Here is a 24026-nt window from a genome sequence, read left to right as displayed (position 1 = left end):
AACAGATCAAAACTACTCAAATACCCAGCTGACTAACTAAGTGTAGGGAAGTGTAGTGGAGAAATTAAGTGTCCCTCTGCAAAGTGAATTTGCCAGTAGCAAGTGTTGTGTATTGTCCACCCTACTGTGCGGTCTATGTCTGTGCTGCTACTGTTGGGTGCAGGATACATTGTGAAATCCACAATAAAAACATTGTTTCAAATCTGTGTGTGCCTATTTTTGTGCATCTGTGTCATTTATTCATGGACTCTGTATTTCGCATTGGTTATCAGAACCTGAGAACAGACAGGAAAAGAAGTCAGAAAAACACACAAAAAAAACCCCACAACCAAAGAAAAAAAAATCATTTTTAATTTTGATTAGTCTGTATTGTACTTGCGCGGCGCAGTTGCTGCAGGTCAAAAAAACCATGAACGGATCACTTTCCTTCACGTTTGCACGTTGTCCTCTGCAAGAAAAGCAGCTGCATCCTTCCCCCAGAGAGCTTCCAGCGGACTGGCAGGCAGAGCCCTGGCTGCAGCCCCTTTACTTAGCAGCTGCCTGGGCTCAGAGCATTGTGACATCATCGGTTGGCTTCCTGCATGACTCAGCACCACCTGCTCAGGTGCCTGCTTCAGTGCCAGGCTGTGAGAGTGTGCAGCAGGCTAGGAAGGCAACTCCTGTTTAGGCTCTCCACTCCCCGGCCTGTGTCTCCCTCTTGTGGCACACCGCGCACGTCCACACAGACAGAGAGATATGAAGAGGAAGGAGGATGAACGAAAGAAAGATGCACTGTATTCTCAAACAGCCAGCCAGGCTAGAGACTTGACTTCTTCCTCTGCCCTCCACACTGTCTCCTAGCGTGTTGCCAGAATGCAGGGAGCCGGAAGCCAACTTTACTTTTCTCTTTGACGTGGAGGCACGGCAGCGGAGGGGTGATGGCTGTTCTGGCGCCGGGCGCGGCCATGCTACTGTAATCAGGCGGCAGCTGAGCCTGGCCCGTGCGTCTGCGTTTAGCACAGGTGCGCCCATCCCGGGGGCCCGGCAGGCCTGCACAGGCAGTGGGAAGGGGCCCCCCCTGGCAGCTGGTAGCTGGCTGGGGTTAGCCGGCTGTGCGGGGCAGTGCTGGGTTGTGCGCTGTTCGCCGCTGCTGCATTTAGAAGGTAATTAGGGTTATCGCTTCTCGGCCTTTTGGCTAAGATCAAGTGTAGTATCTGTTCTTATCAGTTTAATATCTGATACGTCCCCTATCTGGGGACCATATATTAAATGGATTTTTGGAACAGGGAGATGGAAGAAGAGCTTGCTCTGTTCACTCCGCGCATCGACCTGGTATTGCAGTACCTCCAGGACCGGTGCACTACTCTCTCTAACTAGTGTCAAAAAACAGATCAAAACGACTCAAATACCCAGCTGACTAACTAACTAAGTGTAGGGAAGTGTAGTGGAGAAATTAAGTGTCCCTCTGCAAAGTGAATTTGCCAGTAGCAAGTGTTGTGTATTGTCCACCCTGCTGTGCGGTCTATGTCTGTGCTGCTACTGTTGGGTGCAGGATACATTGTGAAATCCACAATAAAAACATTGTTTCAAATCTGTGTGTGCCTATTTTTGTGCATCTGTGTCATTTATTCATGGACTCTGTATTTCGCATTGGTTATCAGAACCTGAGAACAGACAGGAAATGAAGTCAGAAAAACACACAAAAAAAAACCCACAACCAAAGAAAAAAAAATCATTTTTAATTTTGATTAGTCTGTATTGTACTTGCGCGGCGCAGTTGCTGCAGGTCAAAAAAACCATGAACGGATCACTTTCCTTCACGTTTGCACGTTGTCCTCTGCAAGAAAAGCAGCTGCATCCTTCCCCCAGAGAGCTTCCAGCGGACTGGCAGGCAGAGCCCTGGCTGCAGCCCCTTTACTTAGCAGCTGCCTGGGCTCAGAGCATTGTGACATCATCAGTTGGCTTCCTGCATGACTCAGCACCACCTGCTCAGGTGCCTGCTTCAGTGCCAGGCTGTGAGAGTGTGCAGCAGGCTAGGAAGGCAACTCCTGTTTAGGCTCTCCACTCCCCGGCCTGTGTCTCCCTCTTGTGGCACACCGCGCACGTCCACACAGACAGAGAGATATGAAGAGGAAGCAGGATGAACGAAAGAAAGATGCACTGTGTTCTCAAACAGCCAGCCAGGCTAGAGACTTGACTTCTTCCTCTGCCCTCCACACTCTCTCCTAGCGTGTTGCCAGAATGCAGGGAGCCGGAAGCCTACTTTACTTTTCTCTTCGACGTGGAGGCACGGCAGCGGAGGGGTGATGGCTGTTCCGGCGCTGGGCGGGGCCATGCTAATGTGATCAGGCGGCAGCTGAGCCTGGCCCGTGCGTCTGCGTTTAGCACAGGTGCGCCCATCCCGGGGGCCCGGCAGGCCTGCACAGGCAGTGGGAAGGGGGCCCCCCCCTGGCAGCTGGTAGCTGGCCGGGGTTAGCCGGCTGTGCAGGGCAGTGCTGGGTTGTGCGCTGTTCGCCGCTGCTGCATTTAGAAGGTAATTAGGGTTATCGCTTCTCGGCCTTTTGGCTAAGATCAAGTGTAGTATCTGTTCTTATCAGTTTAATATCTGATACGTCCCCTATCTGGGGACCATATATTAAATGGATTTTTGGAACAGGGAGATGGAAGAAGAGCTTGCTCTGTCCACTCCGCGCATCGACCTGGTATTGCAGTACCTCCAGGACCGGTGCACTACTCTCTTTAACTAGTGTCAAAAAACAGATCAAAACTACTCAAATACCCAGCTGACTAACTAACTAAGTGTAGGGAAGTGTAGTGGAGAAATTAAGTGTCCCTCTGCAAAGTAAATTTGCCAGTAGCAAGTGTTGTGTATTGTCCACCCTGCTGTGCGGTCTATGTCTGTGCTGCTACTGTTGGGTGCAGGATACATTGTGAAATCCACAATAAAAACATTGTTTCAAATCTGTGTGTGCCTATTTTTGTGCATCTGTGTCATTTATTCATGGACTCTGTATTTCGCATTGGTTATCAGAACCTGAGAACAGACAGGAAAAGAAGTCAGAAAAACACACAAAAAAAAACCCCACAACCAAAGAAAAAAAAATCATTTTTAATTTTGATTAGTCTGTATTGTACTTGCGCGGCGCAGTTGCTGCAGGTCAAAAAAACCATGAACGGATCACTTTCCTTCACGTTTGCACGTTGTCCTCTGCAAGAAAAGCAGCTGCATCCTTCCCCCAGAGAGCTTCCAGCGGACTGGCAGGCAGAGCCCTGGCTGCAGCCCCTTTACTTAGCAGCTGCCTGGGCTCAGAGCATTGTGACATCATCAGTTGGCTTCCTGCATGACTCAGCACCACCTGCTCAGGTGCCTGCTTCAGTGCCAGGCTGTGAGAGTGTGCAGCAGGCTAGGAAGGCAACTCCTGTTTAGGCTCTCCACTCCCCGGCCTGTGTCTCCCTCTTGTGGCACACCGCGCACGTCCACACAGACAGAGAGATATGAAGAGGAAGGAGGATGAACGAAAGAAAGATGCACTGTGTTCTCAAACAGCCAGCCAGGCTAGAGACTTGACTTCTTCCTCTGCCCTCCACACTCTCTCCTAGCGTGTTGCCAGAATGCAGGGAGCCGGAAGCCTACTTTACTTTTCTCTTCGACGTGGAGGCACGGCAGCGGAGGGGTGATGGCTGTTCCGGCGCTGGGCGGGGCCATGCTAATGTGATCAGGCGGCAGCTGAGCCTGGCCCGTGCGTCTGCGTTTAGCACAGGTGCGCCCATCCCGGGGGCCCGGCAGGCCTGCACAGGCAGTGGGAAGGGGGCCCCCACCTGGCAGCTGGTAGCTGGCCGGGGTTAGCCGGCTGTGCAGGGCAGTGCTGGGTTGTGCGCTGTTCGCCGCTGCTGCATTTAGAAGGTAATTAGGGTTATCGCTTCTCGGCCTTTTGGCTAAGATCAAGTGTAGTATCTGTTCTTATCAGTTTAATATCTGATACGTCCCCTATCTGGGGACCATATATTAAATGGATTTTTGGAACAGGGAGATGGAAGAAGAGCTTGCTCTGTCCACTCCGCGCATCGACCTGGTATTGCAGTACCTCCAGGACCGGTGCACTACTCTCTTTAACTAGTGTCAAAAAACAGATCAAAACTACTCAAATACCCAGCTGACTAACTAACTAAGTGTAGGGAAGTGTAGTGGAGAAATTAAGTGTCCCTCTGCAAAGTAAATTTGCCAGTAGCAAGTGTTGTGTATTGTCCACCCTGCTGTGCGGTCTATGTCTGTGCTGCTACTGTTGGGTGCAGGATACATTGTGAAATCCACAATAAAAACATTGTTTCAAATCTGTGTGTGCCTATTTTTGTGCATCTGTGTCATTTATTCATGGACTCTGTATTTCGCATTGGTTATCAGAACCTGAGAACAGACAGGAAAAGAAGTCAGAAAAACACACAAAAAAAACCCCCACAACCAAAGAAAAAAAAATCATTTTTAATTTTGATTAGTCTGTATTGTACTTGCGCGGCGCAGTTGCTGCAGGTCAAAAAAACCATGAACGGATCACTTTCCTTCACGTTTGCACGTTGTCCTCTGCAAGAAAAGCAGCTGCATCCTTCCCCCAGGGAGCTTCCAGCGGACTGGCAGGCAGAGCCCTGGCTGCAGCCCCTTTACTTAGCAGCTGCCTGGGCTCAGAGCATTGTGACATCATCGGTTGGCTTCCTGCATGACTCAGCACCACCTGCTCAGGTGCCTGCTTCAGTGCCAGGCTGTGAGAGTGTGCAGCAGGCTAGGAAGGCAACTCCTGTTTAGGCTCTCCACTCTCCGGCCTGTGTCTCCCTCTTGTGGCACACCGCGCACGTCCACACAGACAGAGAGATATGAAGAGAAAGGAGGATGAACGAAAGAAAGATGCACTGTATTTTCAAACAGCCAGCCAGGCTAGAGACTTGACTTCTTCCTCTGCCCTCCACACTCTCTCCTAGCGTGTTGCCAGAATGCAGGGAGCCGGAAGCCTACTTTACTTTTCTCTTCGACGTGGAGGCACGGCAGCGGAGGGGTGATGGCTGTTTCGGCGCTGGGCGGGGCCATGCTAATGTGATCAGGCGGCAGCTGAGCCTGGCCCGTGCGTCTGCGTTTAGCACAGGTGCGCCCATCCCGGGGGCCCGGCAGGCCTGCACAGGCAGTGGGAAGGGGGCCCCCTGCCCCTGGCAGCTGGTAGCTGGCCGGGGTTAGCCGGCTGTGCGGGGCAGTGCTGGGTTGTGCGCTGTTCGCCGCTGCTGCATTTAGAAGGTAATTAGGGTTATCGCTTCTCGGCCTTTTGGCTAAGATCAAGTGTAGTATCTGTTCTTATCAGTTTAATATCTGATACGTCCCCTATCTGGGGACCATATATTAAATGGATTTTTGGAACAGGGAGATGGAAGAAGAGCTTGCTCTGTCCACTCCGCGCATCGACCTGGTATTGCAGTACCTCCAGGACCGGTGCACTACTCTCTCTAACTAGTGTCAAAAAACAGATCAAAACTACTCAAATACCCAGCTGACTAACTAACTAAGTGTAGGGAAGTGTAGTGGAGAAATTAAGTGTCCCTCTGCAAAGTGAATTTGCCAGTAGCAAGTGTTGTGTATTGTCCACCCTGCTGTGCGGTCTATGTCTGTGCTGCTACTGTTGGGTGCAGGATACATTGTGAAATCCACAATAAAAACATTGTTTCAAATCTGTGTGTGCCTATTTTTGTGCATCTGTGTCATTTATTCATGGACTCTGTATTTCGCATTGGTTATCAGAACCTGAGAACAGACAGGAAAAGAAGTCAGAAAAACACACAAAAAAAACCCCACGACCAAAGAAAAAAAAAATCATTTTTAATTTTGATTAGTCTGTATTGTACTTGCGCGGGGCAGTTGCTGCAGGTCAAAAAAACCATGAACGGATCACTTTCCTTCACGTTTGCACGTTGTCCTCTGCAAGAAAAGCAGCTGCATCCTTCCCCCAGAGAGCTTCCAGCGAACTGGCAGGCAGAGCCCTGGCTGCAGCCCCTTTACTTAGCAGCTGCCTGGGCTCAGAGCATTGTGACATCATCGGTTGGCTTCCTGCATGACTCAGCACCACCTGCTCAGGTGCCTGCTTCAGTGCCAGGCTGTGAGAGTGTGCAGCAGGCTAGGAAGGCAACTCCTGTAAGGCCATAGTGAGAGCATGGAACACAGGCCTCTTGGTAATTTGGTGGGGGGATAGTTTAGGGAAAGGTTACCTCATAATTTTGGGTAGGAATGTGTATGTATACAGTTGTAGGAGTATATATAATGACTTGTGTCCCTTCCTTTTGATGCTGCTGTGTTTTTTTTTATCTCTTACAGATGCTGGGCGGTCCTAGGAGCTGTGAGGTGAATTGGGTTGCTGAGCAGAGGTGAAGGGGCTCTCTCATTTGATTGGCAGCTGGCTGTTGGAGCCAGATTTCTGCTGGCCAATCACAGGGGAGTTCACCTCAAACCTGTGATGCTCTGCCCTCTTCTCCTCAGTCTTCAGTCAGACAAGCTGGAAGCAGGAGCTGTTGAACCTGCCTCTGACAGAACTCATCTTGGCTGGACTTTTTTGAGCTGCTTTATTTTATTTACTGATTTATTTATTTCTCTATTCTTTCCTTCTCTTATTTCTATTCATTTCTTTCTTGTTATTTCCTTCTTTAATTTTATTCCCCCCCCCCCCCCTTTTTTCTCTTTATCATTTTCTTTATATCAATTTCCCTTTCTGTGTTTTCTTTTATTTCATTTTGTTCTTTTTAATTTTCTCCTCCTCTGCCATGGATCAAATTTGGCTGCGTCTTGCAGCTGTGGCCGGCTCTGAAGGGGGTGAAGATCGCCTGCGTCTTCTATTGGACTCTATATCTGCCCCCCAGCCACCAGCTACTGACCTAGTTCTTCCTCCAGTGCCGCCCGCCTTCCCTCCTCCAGCCGCTGCCGCTGCCTCTCCTCCCCAGGGATCACTGGAGCGCGCGTCTAGGAGCCGCTCCAAGAAGACAAAGCTTTCTGCCTCTTCATCCTCCGCTGCCGGAGCGGGTGCAGGCAGCCCTTCCGCACCGCCGGCGAAGAGGAACAAAAAGCCCAGGCGCCCATACTCGCCGGACACCCGGGGACCTCTACCCAAGCCCACAGGAAGTGGCCGCGCGAGTAAGGGCGGAAGTTCGCGCGGTCACGTGGGCGGAAGTCGTCACGGCGGCCATCTTGCCAGTGATACTGGGCCTGCTTGCGCTCCAGGGCGCCTTACCGACACCACTGCCCGGAACTCTGCCGCTCTTCCTGCCTCTGCTGTGGCTTCCCTGGCCTCTTCTGCCTATGCATCCCCGCCAGCCTCCGCATCCAGCGCGGACAACCCCGGACCTTCTTCCTCCGCTCCAGCCCCGGCACCAGTGGCTTCCCAGGCCCAGTCCCAGGCCTGCACCCAGCAGCTCATCCAGCCTCCATCCTCCTACCAGCCAGGCTATCCACTCCAAGGGGTCGCAGGCTTCCCAGCTGCTGACCCGGAGACCAGCTCATCGGAAGGGGAAGCAGAGGAACCTGCCCACGGGATTCCAGCTCCCAACCCGGGTGAGAACTTGGGGTTTTCTGGGGAGGGTTTATTTAACAGATTTTCAGTCTTGTTGAATTGTTTGCAGCAGGTTGTGGAAAAAATGCCAGGGCCTTCTCCGGTGGTTTCTCCTGCTGCAGCCTGGGTGCCTCCGTGCACACAGAATGTTGTTGTACCTGTTCCTCCTCCTTCTACTAGTAATGTTTTTTCAGTACAAACTTCATCACCTGTCTTGAGACCGGGTGTTTCCGAAGCGGCATACAAAGAGCCTATGCCCGTTTCCTCGTCACCTTTAGGTTATCATCTGCCTCAGGCAGTAAAAGATAAGATATGGCGAGGGGAATATATTGATATTCTTTCACTATTGCCGTTTCATAAAGATTACTTAAAAGAAAAGAAGGAGGAGGAAGATAGACGGAGGCCTGTAGCAAGGAGTTTTACTAATTGGCTTCAGGCTTTCCTGATTTTCATGAGCGTTTTAATTGAAAAAGACTCTGGCCTAGCATTAGGCCTTCTCCAACATTTGGATTCGGTTTTTGAGGCCCAGCGCCAGTTTGGAGGGATAGCTTGGCTTGGTTTCTTTACGATGAAGCCTTTAGACAAAAAATGTCAGTGTATCCCTCCCTGCGCTGGGGCTCAAAGGATGCAGAGCTTTGGTTAAGACTGATGATTCCTCAGCAGGTCAAGCCCAAACCAAACATGGCGAGCAGTACTTCGGGCACTATTCCTTTCAAGAAAGGAGTATGCCATTCTTTCAACGAGTCACAATGCCGTTTCACGTCAAATTGCCGTTACTGACACGAGTGCGCGCATTGCGGTGGTTCGCACGCGGCAGCGCGATGCTTCAAAAAAGCTTCGACGGCAGTTCAAGGGTCCACGAAGGAATCCTTTTTTCGCAGCTCAGACGCCGGTGAAAACACAAAATCTCATACTGTACTTAAACCATTATCCAAATCTGGAGATTAGTTCCTTTTTGGCTAATGGCTTTACGGAAGGCTTTCCTCTTCCGCATTTCAATGGTTTGGGCTGCTGTTGGGCCAATAATTTGAAATCTATTGATCAGCGACCTGACATCGTCAGGGAAAAAATTGCCAAAGAAATAGGGCTGGCCGAGTAGCAGGCCCTTTTACTTCTCCTCCATTTGAGAATTTCAGAGTTTCACCTTTGGGGATAGTTCCTAAAAAAGATCCTGGTGAATGGCGTTTAATTCATCACTTATCTTTCCCTAAAGGTGAATCTCTGAACGACTCTATTGATGCCAGCTTATGCTCAGTGTCTTATCTTTCGTTCGATCAAGCCGTGTCTGTGATCAGGGAATATGGTCAGGGAGCCTTGTTAGCGAAGGCCGACATCAAGTCGGCGTTTCGTTTGTTGCCCATTTGGCCGGGCGCTTATAACTCGCTGGGTTTTCAATTTGAAGGTCAATTCTATTATGATATGTGCCTTCCCATGGGCTGTTCTCTATCCTGCTGTTACTTTGAGATCTTCGCTACCTTTTTAGAGTGGGCGGTTCAGATTGAATGCCCTGTCGGTCGGGTATTGCATTATCTCGATGACTTCATTTTTGTCGGTCCCCCCGAGTCTGCCGCAGCGTGGAATTTATTCTTAACTTTTCGTCGCGTTTCCGAATTTTTAGGCGTTCCTTTAGCCGAAGAGAAGTCAGTCCTGCCTGTAACAGAACTGATTTTTCTCGGCATCACTATTGATACTTACCTGATGGAATTCCGTCTTCCATCAGAAAAAATTGGGATGTTGAAAGATTCGCTCAATAACCTACTGAGTAGGTCAAAAGCGACCGTACGGGAATTGCAGGAGCTTCTGGGCCGTTTGGCTTTTGCGAGCAGGATCATGCCCATGGGAAGGGTTTTCTCCAGACGCACCGCTCGGCTGATATCGGGCCTTAAGAACCCCTTTTGGCACGTTAGATTGACAAGACAAGTCAAAGAAGACCTGCTGGTTTGGTACCATTTCCTAATCAATTATAATGGTAGATCAATGTGGCAAGAAGCTTTTGTCAAGGATGAGCATATGGACCTTTTCACAGACGCGGCTGGTTCTATTGGTTACGGTGCATACTGGCAAGGTTGTTGGAGTGCTGAACGGTGGCCTGAGTGCTGGTTCTCGCAAGGTTACACAAAGAACATTGTACTGTTAGAACTCTTCCCGGTTCTGGTAGCATTAGTCATTTGGGGAAGCGTTTTTGCAAACAAGCGTATTCTGTTGCAGTCGGACAATAAGGGAGTTGTGTTCGCAATAAATACGCTTACTTCAAAATCGCTTCCTGTTCTGCAAATTCTGAGGCAATTCGTGCTGCTGTGTCTGCGTCTTAATGTGTGGTTGAAAGCGGTGCATCTGCCCGGGAAGCTAAACCTGATTGCGGATGCTTTATCCCGACAGCAATTTGCCTTATTCAGGGAGCTGGCGCCATCTGCGAGCGAAGAGGGTGTACCTTGTCCGGCCCATCTTTGGAGTTTGATCGGGAGCTAGTTTCATCGGCGTTACGCCAATCGCTGTCAGCAAGAACATGGGCCGAGTACTCGGCTGCATGGGCTGACTGGTGCGCATTCGCGGATGTATGCTCCATGTCACCATTAGCAGATCAAGTAGAATTATTCTTGTCATTTATCTGTGCTAAGATTTCAGATAGTATGTCCATTGCAGCATTGCAGCGCAGATTATCCGGCATTTCGTTTTTTAGGCGCATGCACAACGCTCCCCCTTGTTCAAACTATTTTCTAATTAAACAACTGTTGAAAGGTTTGAAGACGGTTCCTGCTCCCCCAGATGGTAGACGTCCTATCACTTTTTGTCTTCTAGAGGACTTATTACGTGTTCTACCACTTGTCTGTTTGTCCGATTATGAAGTTCGCTTGTTTAAGGCGTCATTTTCGCTCGCCTTTTTTGGCGCACTGCGTATATCGGAGTTAGTTTCGAAATCCAAAAAAGTCCATACAGGTCTTGGTCATCAGGATGTGAATCTGTCACAGGAGGCTGTACGAGTGCTCATTAAACGGTCCAAAACCGATAGGTTCGGTAGAGGTACATGGTTGACCTTATACCGCATAGACGGTAGTTTTTCTTGCCCTTGCCGGGTGGTCTCCGAATTCTTGCAGTTGCGGGCTCCATCCTTGTCTTTTTTAGCGCATGCTGACGGTTCCCCCTTGTCCATGTTCCAATTTAGGTCGGTCTTAAGTAAATGCCTTAGCACTTTGGGCCTGAAGGCGCTCAAATTCTCTAGCCACTCTTTTCGGATAGGAGCGGCCACAGAAGCGGCTAGGTTGGGTCTCCCTGAAATGGTTATCAAACGTATTGGGAGATGGGAATCTAGGAGATATATGCTGTACATTCGTCCTGCACTGTCATGTTATTAACAAATTCTATTTTACAGGTTTGAAACAGGTTGTCTGGATTGTAGGTCACTCCTACATTTTTTGGGCTCGGATGAGAGCAAAAGAAAGACCATACACTGAGAATCTGGACTTGAGCATTGACCGTTTTCAGATTTATTGGAAGGGAGCCAGGGTTATGCGTTGGGGTGCCCTTATTCCCAAGGTTTATTCCTTGTTAGATTCATGGCCAGTCCCTGATGTTTTAATTGTACATTTAGGTGGGAATGACTTAGGTGAAGTAAAAACCCTGGAGCTCTTGACACTAATGCAACAAGATTTGTTGCAGATCCATGAAGTTTTCCCCAACACAGTGCTGGTGCTTTCAGAAATTGTGCAGCGCTACATATGGTTAGCTCGAGGTTCCAAGAGATTCCATGAAAAGATCCGTAGACGGGTCAATTTTAACATGAGCAAATTTCTGCCTCAGGTTGGCGGTTTCTCATACCGCCACACGGAATTGGAAGGTAACATCCCGGGTTTGTACCGTCCTGATTGGGTACATCTTTCTTCCATAGGCTTGGATATCTTTAACATGGGTTTACAGGATATGGTTGAGAGGGCCGTGGGCTGGGGTGCCAGGCCTTAGCCTGGCTGGTGGCGGTTATAGTCGCCCACGATTGTGGGTGGGCTAGCTGCTATTTGGACATTTAACGAACATTATACTGGTATAAGACTTTATGGTTATTTGATTAGGTATCAGTTGATACCTTTGTTTATGAATCACTTTATTACTGTTGATGTTTGTTTACCCGTTTTAATAAACAATTAAATTAATTAAATTATTTAATTAAACCGCAATAAATATAGCCTACGGCCATTTTAAATCCAAGTTAGTTGTCCGTGTCTTTATTAATCACTAATGTTAGCATTCATCCATGCCACTTAAATTACCATGTTTAGGCTCTCCACTCCCCGGCCTGTGTCTCCCTCTTGTGGCACACCGCGCACGTCCACACAGACAGAGAGATATGAAGAGGAAGGAGGATGAACGAAAGAAAGATGCACTGTGTTCTCAAACAGCCAGCCAGGCTAGAGACTTGACTTCTTCCTCTGCCCTCCACACTCTCTCCTAGCGTGTTGCCAGAATGCAGGGAGCCGGAAGCCTACTTTACTTTTCTCTTCGACGTGGAGGCACGGCAGCGGAGGGGTGATGGCTGTTCCGGCGCTGGGCGGGGCCATGCTAATGTGATCAGGCGGCAGCTGAGCCTGGCCCGTGCGTCTGCGTTTAGCACAGGTGCGCCCATCCCGGGGGCCCGGCAGGCCTGCAGAGGCAGTGGGAAGGGGGCCCCCCCCCTGGCAGCTGGTAGCTGGCCGGGGTTAGCCGGCTGTGCGGGGCAGTGCTGGGTTGTGCGCTGTTCGCCGCTGCTGCATTTAGAAGGTACTTAGGGTTATCGCTTCTCGGCCTTTTGGCTAAGATCAAGTGTAGTATCTGTTCTTATCAGTTTAATATCTGATACGTCCCCTATCTGGGGACCATATATTAAATGGATTTTTGGAACAGGGAGATGGAAGAAGAGCTTGCTCTGTTCACTCCGCGCATCGACCTGGTATTGCAGTACCTCCAGGACCGGTGCACTACTCTCTCTAACTAGTGTCAAAAAACAGATCAAAACGACTCAAATACCCAGCTGACTAACTAACTAAGTGTAGGGAAGTGTAGTGGAGAAATTAAGTGTCCCTCTGCAAAGTGAATTTGCCAGTAGCAAGTGTTGTGTATTGTCCACCCTGCTGTGTGGTCTATGTCTGTGCTGCTACTGTTGGGTGCAGGATACATTGTGAAATCCACAATAAAAACATTGTTTCAAATCTGTGCGTGCCTATTTTTGTGCATCTGTGTCATTTATTCATGGACTCTGTATTTCGCATTGGTTATCAGAACCTGAGAACAGACAGGAAAAGAAGTCAGAAAAACACACAAAAAAAACCCCACAACCAAAGAAAAAAAAATCATTTTTAATTTTGATTAGTCTGTATTGTACTTGCGCGGCGCAGTTGCTGCAGGTCAAAAAAACCATGAACGGATCACTTTCCTTCACGTTTGCACGTTGTCCTCTGCAAGAAAAGCAGCTGCATCCTTCCCCCAGAGAGCTTCCAGCGGACTGGCAGGCAGAGCCCTGGCTGCAGCCCCTTTACTTAGCAGCTGCCTGGGCTCAGAGCATTGTGACATCATCGGTTGGCTTCCTGCATGACTCAGCACCACCTGCTCAGGTGCCTGCTTCAGTGCCAGGCTGTGAGAGTGTGCAGCAGGCTAGGAAGGCAACTCCTGTTTAGGCTCTCCACTCCCCGGCCTGTGTCTCCCTCTTGTGGCACACCGCGCACGTCCACACAGACAGAGAGATATGAAGAGGAAGGAGGATGAACGAAAGAAAGATGCACTGTGTTCTCAAACAGCCAGCCAGGCTAGAGACTTGACTTCTTCCTCTGCCCTCCACACTCTCTCCTAGCGTGTTGCCAGAATGCAGGGAGCCGGAAGCCTACTTTACTTTTCTCTTCAACGTGGAGGCACGGCAGCGGAGGGGTGATGGCTGTTCCGGCGCTGGGCGGGGCCATGCTAATGTGATCAGGCGGCAGCTGAGCCTGGCCCGTGCGTCTGCGTTTAGCACAGGTGCGCCCATCCCGGGGGCCCGGCAGGCCTGCACAGGCAGTGGGAAGGGCCCCCCCCCCCCCCCTGGCAGCTGGTAGCTGGCCGGGGTTAGCCGGCTGTGCAGGGCAGTGCTGGGTTGTGCGCTGTTCGCCGCTGCTGCATTTAGAAGGTAATTAGGGTTATCGCTTCTCGGCCTTTTGGCCAAGATCAAGTGTAGTATCTGTTCTTATCAGTTTAATATCTGATACGTCCCCTATCTGGGGACCATGTATTAAATGGATTTTTGGAACAGGGAGATGGAAGAAGAGCTTGCTCTGTCCACTCCGTGCATCGACCTGGTATTGCAGTACCTCCAGGACCGGTGCACTACTCTCTTTAACTAGTGTCAAAAAACAGATCAAAACTACTCAAATACCCAGCTGACTAACTAACTAAGTGTAGGGAAGTGTAGTGGAGAAATTAAGTGTCCCTCTGCAAAGAGAATTTGCCAGTAGCAAGTGTTGTGTATTGTCCACCCTGCTGTGCGGTCTATGTCTGTGCTGCTACTGTTGGGTGCAGGATACATTGTGAAATCCACAATAAAAACATTGTTTCAAATCTGTGTGTGCCTATTTTTGTGCATCTGTGTCATTTATTCATGGACTCTGTATTTCGCATTGGTTATCAGAACCTGAGAACAGACAGGAAAAGAAGTCAGAAAAACACACAAAAAAAACCCCCACAACCAAAGAAAAAAAAATCATTTTTAATTTTGATTAGTCTGTATTGTACTTGCGCGGCGCAGTTGCTGCAGGTCAAAAAAACCATGAACGGATCACTTTCCTTCACGTTTGCACGTTGTCCTCTGCAAGAAAAGCAGCTGCATCCTTCCCCCAGAGAGCTTCCAGCGGACTGGCAGGCAGAGCCCTGGCTGCAGCCCCTTTACTTAGCAGCTGCCTGGGCTCAGAGCATTGTGACATCATCGGTTGGCTTCCTGCATGACTCAGCACCACCTGCTCATGTGCCTGCTTCAGTGCCAGGCTGTGAGAGTGTGCAGCAGGCTAGGAAGGCAACTCCTGTTTAGGCTCTCCACTCCCCGGCCTGTGTCTCCCTCTTGTGGCACACCGCGCACGTCCACACAGACAGAGAGATATGAAGAGGAAGGAGGATGAACGAAAGAAAGATGCACTGTATTCTCAAACAGCCAGCCAGGCTAGAGACTTGACTTCTTCCTCTGCCCTCCACACTCTCTCCTAGCGTGTTGCCAGAATGCAGGGAGCCGGAAGCCTACTTTACTTTTCTCTTCGACGTGGAGGCACGGCAGCGGAGGGGTGATGGCTGTTCCGGCGCTGGGCGGGGCCATGCTAATGTGATCAGGCGGCAGCTGAGCCTGGCCCGTGCGTCTGCGTTTAGCACAGGTGCGCCCATCCCGGGGGCCCGGCAGGCCTGCACAGGCAGTGGGAAGGGGGCCCCCTGCCCCTGGCAGCTGGTAGCTGGCCGGGGTTAGCCGGCTGTGCGGGGCAGTGCTGGGTTGTGCGCTGTTCGCCGCTGCTGCATTTAGAAGGTAATTAGGGTTATCGCTTCTCGGCCTTTTGGCTAAGATCAAGTGTAGTATCTGTTCTTGAAATTTTTGGGGGGACCTGGAAGGATGGCACTGTGGCAGGGTGTCCTTCCTGGTCGTAATTCCCAGGGGTTGATTGAATGGATCTATACCATGGTCGAGGCTGAATGGCTGAGGGCTTTGCTTAGGCGTACTGCCCCTGGAAGTGGCGCTCCAGGTGCACCCGAAAAAACCTGAGATGTGGCAGATCTCAGGCGGAAGTAGGGTGCTTTGGTCTGTACTGCCCATATGCAAAACCAACTAACGCAGCTCCCCGGCCTTTTGGCTAGGGAGAGTGCGGAATTTTTATCACTCCGGCCGCAAGGTCGGGGCCAGCTTGCTGGCACGGGGACTTCGGTTCCCACCCGGCTCCCTCTCGGGGGAGCCACCCAGACCATGTGGACACGGTTGCCACATGGCCAGGCCCTTTGGGTAACCACTGGGCGCAGTAGGGGTCCTCCTCGGAGGACCCCAGGATCCTTCAACCCCTCGGGTGTTGGAGGATGCCACCCCCTGAGCCGAAGGCAAAGGGGGAAGGTTCCCTTCGGGGAACAACCGGAAGGGCCCTGCAGCATTGTGGGGCCCGTGGCTACTCGTGCACGTTTTGTGGGGGTGCTTTAGGGCACTCACGCTTTTTCCGTGCACGGGGCTAATAGCCTTGCTTACCCGGGACCTCTGTTGCATGCAACAGGGGCCAAGAAAGCTTAAAAAAAAAAAAAAAAAAAAAATCTGTTCTTATCAGTTTAATATCTGATACGTCCCCTATCTGGGGACCATATATTAAATGGATTTTTGGAACAGGGAGATGGAAGAAGAGCTTGCTCTGTCCACTCCGCGCATCGACCTGGTATTGCAGTACCTCCAGGACCGGTGCACTACTCTCTCTAACTAGTGTCAAAAAACAGATCAAAACGACTCAAATACCCAGCTGACTAACTAACTAAGTGTAGGGAAGTGTGGTGGAGAAATTAAGTGTCCCTCTGCAAAGTGAATTTGCCAGTAGCAAGTGTTGTGTATTGTCCACCCTGCTGTGCGGTCTATGTCTGTGCTGCTACTGTTGGGTGCAGGATACATTGTGAAATCCACAATAAAAACATTGTTTCAAATCTGTGCGTGCCTATTTTTGTGCATCTGTGTCATTTATTCATGGACTCTGTATTTCGCATTGGTTATCAGAACCTGAGAACAGACAGGAAAAGAAGTCAGAAAAACACACAAAAAAAACCCCACAACCAAAGAAAAAAAAATCATTTTTAATTTTGATTAGTCTGTATTGTACTTGCGCGGCGCAGTTGCTGCAGGTCAAAAAAACCATGAACGGATCACTTTCCTTCACGTTTGCACGTTGTCCTCTGCAAGAAAAGCAGCTGCATCCTTCCCCCAGAGAGCTTCCAGCGGACTGGCAGGCAGAGCCCTGGCTGCAGCCCCTTTACTTAGCAGCTGCCTGGGCTCAGAGCATTGTGACATCATCGGTTGGCTTCCTGCATGACTCAGCACCACCTGCTCAGGTGCCTGCTTCAGTGCCAGGCTGTGAGAGTGTGCAGCAGGCTAGGAAGGCAACTCCTGTTTAGGCTCTCCACTCCCCGGCCTGTGTCTCCCTCTTGTGGCACACCGCGCACGTCCACACAGACAGAGAGATATGAAGAGGAAGGAGGATGAACGAAAGAAAGATGCACTGTGTTCTCAAACAGCCAGCCAGGCTAGAGACTTGACTTCTTCCTCTGCCCTCCACACTCTCTCCTAGCGTGTTGCCAGAATGCAGGGAGCCGGAAGCCTACTTTACTTTTCTCTTCAACGTGGAGGCACGGCAGCGGAGGGGTGATGGCTGTTCCGGCGCTGGGCGGGGCCATGCTAATGTGATCAGGCGGCAGCTGAGCCTGGCCCGTGCGTCTGCGTTTAGCACAGGTGCGCCCATCCCGGGGGCCCGGCAGGCCTGCACAGGCAGTGGGAAGGGCCCCCCCCCCCTGGCAGCTGGTAGCTGGCCGGGGTTAGCCGGCTGTGCAGGGCAGTGCTGGGTTGTGCGCTGTTCGCCGCTGCTGCATTTAGAAGGTAATTAGGGTTATCGCTTCTCGGCCTTTTGGCCAAGATCAAGTGTAGTATCTGTTCTTATCAGTTTAATATCTGATACGTCCCCTATCTGGGGACCATGTATTAAATGGATTTTTGGAACAGGGAGATGGAAGAAGAGCTTGCTCTGTCCACTCCGTGCATCGACCTGGTATTGCAGTACCTCCAGGACCGGTGCACTACTCTCTTTAACTAGTGTCAAAAAACAGATCAAAACTACTCAAATACCCAGCTGACTAACTAACTAAGTGTAGGGAAGTGTAGTGGAGAAATTAAGTGTCCCTCTGCAAAGTGAATTTGCCAGTAGCAAGTGTTGTGTATTGTCCACCCTGCTGTGCGGTCTATGTCTGTGCTGCTACTGTTGGGTGCAGGATACATTGTGAAATCCACAATAAAAACATTGTTTCAAATCTGTGTGTGCCTATTTTTGTGCATCTGTGTCATTTATTCATGGACTCTGTATTTCGCATTGGTTATCAGAACCTGAGAACAGACAGGAAAAGAAGTCAGAAAAACACACAAAAAAAAACCCCACAACCAAAGAAAAAAAAATCATTTTTAATTTTGATTAGTCTGTATTGTACTTGCGCGGCGCAGTTGCTGCAGGTCAAAAAAACCATGAACGGATCACTTTCCTTCACGTTTGCACGTTGTCCTCTGCAAGAAAAGCAGCTGCATCCTTCCCCCAGAGAGCTTCCAGCGGACTGGCAGGCAGAGCCCTGGCTGCAGCCCCTTTACTTAGCAGCTGCCTGGGCTCAGAGCATTGTGACATCATCGGTTGGCTTCCTGCATGACTCAGCACCACCTGCTCAGGTGCCTGCTTCAGTGCCAGGCTGTGAGAGTGTGCAGCAGGCTAGGAAGGCAACTCCTGTTTAGGCTCTCCACTCCCCGGCCTGTGTCTCCCTCTTGTGGCACACCGCGCACGTCCACACAGACAGAGAGATATGAAGAGGAAGGAGGATGAACGAAAGAAAGATGCACTGTATTCTCAAACAGCCAGCCAGGCTAGAGACTTGACTTCTTCCTCTGCCCTCCACACTCTCTCCTAGCGTGTTGCCAGAATGCAGGGAGCCGGAAGCCTACTTTACTTTTCTCTTCGACGTGGAGGCACGGCAGCGGAGGGGTGATGGCTGTTCCGGCGCTGGGCGGGGCCATGCTAATGTGATCAGGCGGCAGCTGAGCCTGGCCCGTGCGTCTGCGTTTAGCACAGGTGCGCCCATCCCGGGGGCCCGGCAGGCCTGCACAGGCAGTGGGAAGGGGGCCCCCTGCCCCTGGCAGCTGGTAGCTGGCCGGGGTTAGCCGGCTGTGCGGGGCAGTGCTGGGTTGTGCGCTGTTCGCCGCTGCTGCATTTAGAAGGTAATTAGGGTTATCGCTTCTCGGCCTTTTGGCTAAGATCAAGTGTAGTATCTGTTCTTATCAGTTTAATATCTGATACGTCCCCTATCTGGGGACCATATATTAAATGGATTTTTGGAACAGGGAGATGGAAGAAGAGCTTGCTCTGTCCACTCCGCGCATCGACCTGGTATTGCAGTACCTCCAGGACCGGTGCACTACTCTCTCTAACTAGTGTCAAAAAACAGATCAAAACGACTCAAATACCCAGCTGACTAACTAACTAAGTGTAGGGAAGTGTGGTGGAGAAATTAAGTGTCCCTCTGCAAAGTGAATTTGCCAGTAGCAAGTGTTGTGTATTGTCCACCCTGCTGTGCGGTCTATGTCTGTGCTGCTACTGTTGGGTGCAGGATACATTGTGAAATCCACAATAAAAACATTGTTTCAAATCTGTGTGTGCCTATTTTTGTGCATCTGTGTCATTTATTCATGGACTCTGTATTTCGCATTGGTTATCAGAACCTGAGAACAGACAGGAAAAGAAGTCAGAAAAACACACACAAAAAAAACCCACAACCAAAGAAAAAAAAATCATTTTTAATTTTGATTAGTCTGTATTGTACTTGCGCGGCGCAGTTGCTGCAGGTCAAAAAAACCATGAACGGATCACTTTCCTTCACGTTTGCACGTTGTCCTCTGCAAGAAAAGCAGCTGCATCCTTCCCCCAGAGAGCTTCCAGCGGACTGGCAGGCAGAGCCCTGGCTGCAGCCCCTTTACTTAGCAGCTGCCTGGGCTCAGAGCATTGTGACATCATCGGTTGGCTTCCTGCATGACTCAGCACCACCTGCTCAGGTGCCTGCTTCAGTGCCAGGCTGTGAGAGTGTGCAGCAGGCTAGGAAGGCAACTCCTGTTTAGGCTCTCCACTCCCCGGCCTGTGTCTCCCTCTTGTGGCACACCGCGCACGTCCACACAGACAGAGAGATATGAAGAGGAAGGAGGATGAACGAAAGAAAGATGCACTGTGTTCTCAAACAGCCAGCCAGGCTAGAGACTTGACTTCTTCCTCTGCCCTCCACACTCTCTCCTAGCGTGTTGCCAGAATGCAGGGAGCCGGAAGCCTACTTTACTTTTCTCTTCGACGTGGAGGCACGGCAGCGGAGGGGTGATGGCTCTTCCGGCGCTGGGCGGGGCCATGCTAATGTGATCAGGCGGCAGCTGAGCCTGGCCCATGCATCTGCGTTTAGCACAGGTGCGCCCATCCCGGGGTCCCGGCAGGCCTGCACAGGCAGTGGGAAGGGGGCCTCCCCCTGGCAGCTGGTAGCTGGCCGGGGTTAGCCGGCTGTGCGGGGCAGTGCTGGGTTGTGCGCTGTTCGCCGCTGCTGCATTTAGAAGGTAATTAGGGTTATCGCTTCTCGGCCTTTTGGCTAAGATCAAGTGTAGTATCTGTTCTTATCAGTTTAATATCTGATACGTCCCGTATCTGGGGACCATATATTAAATGGATTTTTGGAACAGGGAGATGGAAGAAGAGCTTGCTCTGTTCACACCGCGCATCGACCTGGTATTGCAGTACCTCCAGGACCGGTGCACTACTCTAACTAGTGTCAAAAAACAGATCAAAACTACTCAAATACCCAGCTGACTAACTAACTAAGTGTAGGGAAGTGTAGTGGAGAAATTAAGTGTCCCTCTGCAAAGTGAATTTGCCAGTAGCAAGTGTTGTGTATTGTCCACCCTGCTGTGCGGTCTATGTCTGTGCTGCTACTGTTGGGTGCAGGATACATTGTGAAATCCACAATAAAAACATTGTTTCAAATCTGTGTGTGCCTATTTTTGTGCATCTGTGTCATTTATTCATGGACTCTGTATTTCGCATTGGTTATCAGAACCTGAGAATAGTGTTGGGCGAACATCTAGATGTTCGGGTTCGGGCCGAACAGGCCGAACATGGCCGCGATGTTCGGGTGTTCGACCCGAACTCCAAACATAATGGAAGTCAATGGGGACCCGAACTTTTGTGGTTTGTAAAGCCTCCTTACATGCTACATACCCCAAATTTACAGGGTATGTGCACCTTGGGAGTGGGTACAAGAGGAAAAAAAAATTAGCAAAAAGAGCTTATAGTTTTTGAGAAAATCAATTTTAAAGTTTCAAAGGGAAAACTGTCTTTTAAATGCGGGAAATGTCTGTTTTCTTTGCACAGGTAACATGTTTTTTGTCGGCATGCAGTCATAAATGTAATACATATAAGAGGTTCCAGGAAAAGGGACCGGTAACGCTAACCCAGCAGCAGCACACGTGATGGAACAGGAGGAGGGTGGCGCAGGAGGAGAAGAAGGCCACGCTTTGTGAGACACAACAACCCCGGCCTTGCATGAGGGCAAGAAGCGTGCGGATAGCATGCTTTGTACCGCCATGCAGTCATAAATGTAATAAAGATAAGTGGTTCAATAAACAGGGACCACGCGGCAACGCTAACCCAGCAGCAGCAGACGTGATGGAACAGGAGCAGGCGCAGGAGGAGAAGGCCACGCTTTGTGAGACACAACAACCCAGGCCTTGCATGAGGGCAAGAAGCGTGCGGATAGCATGCTTTGTACCGCCATGCAGTCATAAATGTAATAAAGATAAGTGGTTCAATAAACAGGGACCACGCGGCAACGCTAACCCAGCAGCAGCAGACGTGATGGAACAGGAGCAGGCGCAGGAGGAGAAGGCCACGCTTTGTGAGACACAACAACCCAGGCCTTGCATGAGGGCAAGAAGCGTGCGGATAGCATGCTTTGTACCGCCATGCAGTCATAAATGTAATAAAGATAAGTGGTTCAATAAACAGGGACCACGCGGCAACGCTAACCCAGCAGCAGCAGACGTGATGGAACAGGAGCAGGCGCAGGAGGAGAAGGCCACGCTTTGTGAGACACAACAACCCAGGCCTTGCATGTGGACAAAAAGCGTGCGGATATAGCAGCAATGCTTTTTGCCGCCATGCAGTCATAAATGTAATACAGATGAGAGGTTCAATAAACAGGGCCCGGAAACGCAACACCATCCCAGATGTTCATTGGTCATGTTACTTGGTTGGGGTCCTGGAGTGTTGCGTAGTCATTTCCAATCCAGGATTGATTCATTTTAATTTGAGTCAGACGGTCTGCATTTTCTGTAGAGAGGCGGATACGCCGATCTGTGACGATGCCTCCGGCAGCACTGAAACAGCGTTCCGACATAACGCTGGCTGCCGGGCAAGCCAGCACCTCTATTGCGTACATTGCCAGTTCGTGCCAGGTGTCTAGCTTCGATACCCAATAGTTGAAGGGTGCAGATGGATGGTTCGACACAGCTACGCCATCTGACATGTAGTCCTTGACCATCTTCTCCAGGCGATCGGTGTTGGAGGTGGATCTGCACGCTTGCTGTTCAGTGGGCTGCGGCTGCATGGGTGTCAGAAAATTTTCCCACTCCAAGGACACTGCCGATACCATTCCCTTTTGGGTACTAGCTGCGGCTTGCGTTGTTTGCTGCCCTCCTGGTCGTCCTGGGTTTGCGGAAGTCAGTCTGTCTGCGTACAACTGGCTAGAGGAGGGGGAGGATGTCAATCTCCTCTCTAAAGTCTCCACAAGGGCCTGCTGGTATTCTTCCATTTTGACCTGTCTGACTCTTTCTTCAAGCAGTTTTGGAACATTGTGTTTGTACCGTGGATCCAGAAGGGTATAAACCCAGTAATTGGTGTTGTCCAGAATGCGCACAATGCGTGGGTCACGTTCAATGCAGTCTAGCATGAATTGAGCCATGTGTGCCAGAGTCCTACCAGAATCCTCATCATCCTCTTGTGAGCGTTGTGATAGTTGTTGTGATGCATCATAGTCGTCACCTTCCTCCTGGTCTGCTTCTGCTGACCATTCGCGTTGAATTGTGGAAGTCCAACGTGCACCGCTCTGGCCCTCGTCAGTGGTGGCATGAAATTCCTGCTCCAACTCCAGCTGTTCCTCCTCCTCTTCTTCGTCATAGCTGCTGGGGCCAGCGTTCCCTGAGGCGGATGGCCTGATGTTGGTACCATCACGCTGATCGTTTTCTCCTTCAGATTCCCCCAGTTGCATCATGACAGCTGTTTCCTTGATTTTTAACATCGACCTCTTCAGTAAACACAGCAGTGGTATGGTAATGCTGACTGAAGAGTTGTCACTGCTCACAAGCAACGTGGATTGCTCAAAATTTTGGAGGACTTGGCAGAGGTCCAACATGTTGGCCCAATCGGATCCACAGAAGCTTGGCAGCTGGCCGGATGCGCCTCGGTACTGCGCCGTCATGTACTGGACCACTGCACTCTTCTGCTCGCAAAAGCGGGCTAGCATGTGCAGCGTAGAATTCCAGCGCGTAGGGACATCACACAGCAAGCGATGGTGGGGGAGATTGAAGCGCTCCTGCATCTTGGCGAGTGCCCCCGAAGCAGTACTGGAATTTCTACAATGTTTGGACACTCGACGCACCTTCAACAGCAGATCGGGCACGCCTGGGTATGTCCTCAGGAACCGCTGAACTACTAGGTTCATCACGTGCGCCAGGCAAGGGATGTGTGTCAGCTTAGCCAACCTTAAAGCGCGAATGAGATTACTCCCATTATCACACACAACCATGCCCGGTTTCAGGTCCAGCGGTGCCAGCCACAAATCCGTCTGTTCCTTTATTCCCCTCCAAATTTCCTCCCCTGTGTGCTGCTTATCCCCAAGGCAGATTAGCTTCAGCAACGCTTGCTGACGCATGCCAACAGCTGTGCTGCACTGCTTCCACGATCCTACTGCTGCTGGGTTAGCGTTTCCGGATGAGGTACAGCTTTGAGATGCGTTGGAGGAGAAGGAGTCAGAGAGGTAGGTGCTGCTGTTATCCAGTGGGAGGGACGGCGGTGCAGCTGTTTGTGGCGTGGGCAACACCCGTGCCGTAGCAGGTGAGGAATCGCTGCCAGGCTCCACAAGGTTCACCCAGTGCGCGGTAAGGGAGATGTATCGACCCTGGCCGAACGCACTCGTCCAGGTGTCAGTGGTGAGGTGAACCTTGCAGGCAACGGCATTCTTCAAGCTTCGGGTTATTTTGCTGACCACGTGCTCATGCAACTCAGGCACTGCAGAGCGTGCAAAGTGGTAGCGGCTGGGAACCACGTAACGTGGGATGGCCACTGACATCATGCCCTTGAAGCTGTTTGTCTCCACCAATCGATATGGCAGCATTTCGCAGGCCAGAAGCTTGGCTATGCTGGCTGTTACTGCCACGGCCCGGGGGTCATTTGCTGGCAATTTCCTCTTGCGCTCAAACATCTCCGACACAGACAACTGAACCGTAGCGCTGCACACGGAAGGGCTGTTGGTTGTTGTGTTTGATGAACACTGGGAGACCTCAAGAGCAGTACTCCGGAAAGTGACAGTGTCAGCGTCGTCTGATGTTTGTGAATGTTGTGAACCACGCAATGGCTGGGCTACTGCTGCTGCTGAGGCGGGTCTGGTGAACCCAAGGGAGGCAGTGTTGTTTCTGGTACCCTGTCCTGACGC

At 50.7% G+C, this 24026-nt stretch overlaps 10 non-coding genes and 1 pseudogene across 10 annotated transcripts; all 11 read left to right on the top strand.

Annotated features, from left to right (window-relative positions):
* The first annotated feature begins 1154 nt into the window (after nt 1–1154).
* LOC137505568 (U2 spliceosomal RNA) lies at nt 1155–1345 on the top strand. Its single transcript, XR_011020176.1, has one exon. It is a non-coding gene; the product is annotated as a U2 spliceosomal RNA (small nuclear RNA).
* A 1179-nt stretch (nt 1346–2524) lies between these two features.
* Nucleotides 2525–2715, top strand: LOC137505529 (U2 spliceosomal RNA). The gene has a single exon (XR_011020139.1). It is a non-coding gene; the product is annotated as a U2 spliceosomal RNA (small nuclear RNA).
* Nucleotides 2716–3895: 1180 nt separating this feature from the next.
* Nucleotides 3896–4086, top strand: LOC137505528 (U2 spliceosomal RNA). The gene has a single exon (XR_011020138.1). It is a non-coding gene; the product is annotated as a U2 spliceosomal RNA (small nuclear RNA).
* A 1183-nt stretch (nt 4087–5269) lies between these two features.
* Nucleotides 5270–5460, top strand: LOC137505527 (U2 spliceosomal RNA). The gene has a single exon (XR_011020137.1). It is a non-coding gene; the product is annotated as a U2 spliceosomal RNA (small nuclear RNA).
* Nucleotides 5461–12311: 6851 nt separating this feature from the next.
* Nucleotides 12312–12502, top strand: LOC137505567 (U2 spliceosomal RNA). The gene has a single exon (XR_011020175.1). It is a non-coding gene; the product is annotated as a U2 spliceosomal RNA (small nuclear RNA).
* A 1184-nt stretch (nt 12503–13686) lies between these two features.
* LOC137505634 (U2 spliceosomal RNA) lies at nt 13687–13877 on the top strand. Its single transcript, XR_011020242.1, has one exon. It is a non-coding gene; the product is annotated as a U2 spliceosomal RNA (small nuclear RNA).
* A 1183-nt stretch (nt 13878–15060) lies between these two features.
* On the top strand, nt 15061–15262 carry LOC137505805 (U2 spliceosomal RNA; annotated as a pseudogene).
* A 521-nt stretch (nt 15263–15783) lies between these two features.
* On the top strand, nt 15784–15965 carry LOC137505723 (U2 spliceosomal RNA). The gene has a single exon (XR_011020320.1). It is a non-coding gene; the product is annotated as a U2 spliceosomal RNA (small nuclear RNA).
* Nucleotides 15966–17145: 1180 nt separating this feature from the next.
* Nucleotides 17146–17336, top strand: LOC137505633 (U2 spliceosomal RNA). The gene has a single exon (XR_011020241.1). It is a non-coding gene; the product is annotated as a U2 spliceosomal RNA (small nuclear RNA).
* Nucleotides 17337–18519: 1183 nt separating this feature from the next.
* On the top strand, nt 18520–18710 carry LOC137505526 (U2 spliceosomal RNA). The gene has a single exon (XR_011020136.1). It is a non-coding gene; the product is annotated as a U2 spliceosomal RNA (small nuclear RNA).
* Nucleotides 18711–19890: 1180 nt separating this feature from the next.
* LOC137505686 (U2 spliceosomal RNA) lies at nt 19891–20081 on the top strand. Its single transcript, XR_011020292.1, has one exon. It is a non-coding gene; the product is annotated as a U2 spliceosomal RNA (small nuclear RNA).
* The last annotated feature ends 3945 nt before the right edge of the window (nt 20082–24026 follow it).

This window comes from Hyperolius riggenbachi, chromosome 4 (assembly GCF_040937935.1).
Source record: "Hyperolius riggenbachi isolate aHypRig1 chromosome 4, aHypRig1.pri, whole genome shotgun sequence".
Lineage (NCBI taxonomy): Eukaryota > Metazoa > Chordata > Amphibia > Anura > Hyperoliidae > Hyperolius > Hyperolius riggenbachi.
Note: the sequence above shows the minus strand (reverse complement) of the source record. Positions and strands in the feature narration are given on the sequence as shown.